This window comes from Osmerus eperlanus, chromosome 22, assembly GCF_963692335.1.
Source record: "Osmerus eperlanus chromosome 22, fOsmEpe2.1, whole genome shotgun sequence".
NCBI classification, from domain to species: Eukaryota; Metazoa; Chordata; class Actinopteri; order Osmeriformes; family Osmeridae; genus Osmerus; species Osmerus eperlanus.
In genome coordinates this window covers 12,825,176-12,828,026 of record NC_085039.1, presented here as the reverse complement: position 1 = coordinate 12,828,026, position 2,851 = coordinate 12,825,176, and positions in this window count along the sequence as shown.

The window sequence follows — 2,851 nt, the reverse complement described above, 5'->3', positions numbered from 1 at the left end:
CATCTGATTGTTGAGGATTGTTATGGGTGTTGGGTGGGTTCACCACCAGAGGGCGACAGCTCACTCAGCCAGGCTGGACTCTGTGTCTCTCTCTCTCTCTCTCTCTCTCTCTCTCTCTCTCTCTCTCTCTCTCTCTCTCTCTCTCTCTCTCTCTCTCTCTCTCTCTCTCTCTCTCTCTCTCTCTCTCTCTCTCTCTCTCTCTCTCTCTCTCTCTCTCTCTCTCTCTCTCTCTCTCTCTCTCTCTCTCTCTCTCTCTCTCTCTCTCTCTCTCTCTCTCTCTCTCTCTCTCTCTCTCTCTCTCTCTCTCTCTCTCTCTCTCTCTGATACTACAACGACACCATATCTCTTCTCTGTAAACAACATCTCATTTGTTGATCCTTTTGTTTACTTGTGTTTATGCTCGACTCAGGAACCAGATAGTGATGATCCCCACCAAGGGACTTATTCTCTCTTCTCTCCCTCCTCTACCCTTCATTGTTACTGCAGCACTGTGTCCCTCTCTCCCTCCTCCCTCCTTTATTGTTACTGCAGCACTGTGTCCCTCTCTCCCTCCTTGTTGTTAGGGCTAGGTCCGCAGCAGTGTGTCAGATAGAGAGCTCCCATGAGGCCTGAGCTGAGAATTGTTGTTTAATCCCCGTCCTTTAAACACCTTCATCCATCTGCTGTCTCTGTCTGCACCCCAGCTTTGTCCTCCTTCTGCCTGCTCCCTGTTCCCCCCTCCATCCCTGGAGACCATGTCCGTCACAACAATCTTCTGTTTCAGCTGCTGTGCATGATTGTGTCCCTCTCTAATTCTCTCTCTCCAACCCTGCTCCTGGAGAGATACCCTCCTGTAGGGTTACACTCCAACCCTGCTCCTGGAGAGATACCCTCCTGTAGGGTTACACTCCAACCCTGCTCCTGGAGAGATACCCTCCTGTAGGGTTACACTCCAACCCTGCTCCTGGAGAGATACCCTCTTGTAGGGTTGCACTCCAACCCTGCTCCTGGAGAGATACCCTCCTGTAGAGTTACACTGCAACTGCAATTTAAACTAGAGAGGGTACAATTTCTGGGGAAATTGTAGGGTGTGCTTGCTTGCGTCGGTTGCACAGGGGTACGTTTTTTAATGACATTTTTACAACTGATATTTCTGTATTTTATATAAAAATGCATACTTATTATTTATAAAGATTACATAGATTTAAAAGCATTTTTTTTTGCTGCTCATTTACAACTGAAAATACGAGTGAAGTGTAGAATGAAATAGATGTCTTCTCATTTCCCCTGCAAGAGGCAGCCTCATCGTTGAATCAAAACAAATACATTTGGCAGACCGGTGTAAAAATTGACCTAATCTCTATGACTTAAACGTCCTTTTAAGTTTTTCCCTTCTCGTGATATTTTAAGGAATTTAGCCTACTCATATTGCATTCATTCACAAATAAAGAACCCCCTTTGAAGAGTATTCTACGACGTTACCGGCAGTAGAAGATGGAATCGCGATTCAAACAGTACCATCTGCTAACTGAAAATATGCCCCCAAAAACGTAAATAAGCTTGACATTTATTTAGTGGAAAATCGCTTTCATAAAAAACTCAGTGGTAGCGATCATTGTCAGTAACAACGCAAAATGCGATATAGCCCTGTGTGGAGAAGCTGCCCCGGTAAATTGTACTACTACAGTACAGTACTAGTAGACTACTGCTGTGTTCGTTCGTCTTGGTACTAGTAGCGATTGCGTTGGTTGAATTGGATTTAACGTTCCGTTGTACAATTTAGGCTGAAATTAATTATTTTCATCAACAGATTGACAAAGTTTAGGCTGTGGCAATGAAGTTCAGGTTAGTAGTCAGATAGTTTCACCTATTGAAAGACTTTTGATTTAAGTAAGGGGAGTGCCGAACATGTTCTGTCGCCGTTTGACTTCCTAAACAGCTGTGTACTGTAGATGTTTTTGTCGTGTGTCTCGCGTAGGCTACAGCGTTGCAATGAGCAACACTGGTTTGAAACCACAGGTAATGATAATTTCACCAACAAATCGTTTACTTGTAATGTAATGTCATAATAAATCCTACAAAGAAAATGTAATTGTGAGGAATGTTTATTTTAACGATTGAAAACAGATGCATCATAGACCACTGTGGTATGTGTTGCCCGGGCAACAGAGGCTAATGTCATGCTAATGCTTCAGTGAAATAGTAGACTACCGTTTCCGAAAGTAGATGTGGGCCTACTTCCTTAATAATATCAGCTAATATTGTACATTACATTTCATAATTGTGTTTCACATCACAAAGTAAAATGAGTAAATAGTTATCACCCTGGCCTCTTTCCTTGTGGCGTTTCTGCAGCTGCCTTGCAGTAAAGCTATAGTTAGCCTAGCTATCCCCCAAGTTAACAGATGCGAAACGAATGTTCTGCTACAGGTAGTCACGCGTGTTTTCGTGACGTTAGTGACGTTAGTAACGTCAGTGACTGTGGCTAGCAAATTAGCCACCGTTAGCTTTACTTTTCACCACAAAAACGTAATTTCTACTTAAACCATGCAAAGGAACGTAAATAAAAATACAACCAACGCAATCGCTACCAAGACGAACCTTTTGACACCGCCGTTGTGTATGTAGTCCAAATATTGACTGATCCTTAGGGGGGCGAAAATAAATAATAATAATAAATAAATATATATGTGAGAGAACAAAGGTTGTGCTCTCGCCGAAGGCTTGAGCACACCCAATAATATATATGTGAGAGAACAAAGGTTGTGCCCTTGCCGAAGGCAAAGCACACCCAATTAACCTTATTTGGTTTATCAACCAGCTACAGGGCAGTGCGATATTAGTCATGCACAAACTGAATCAAGCCAATCAA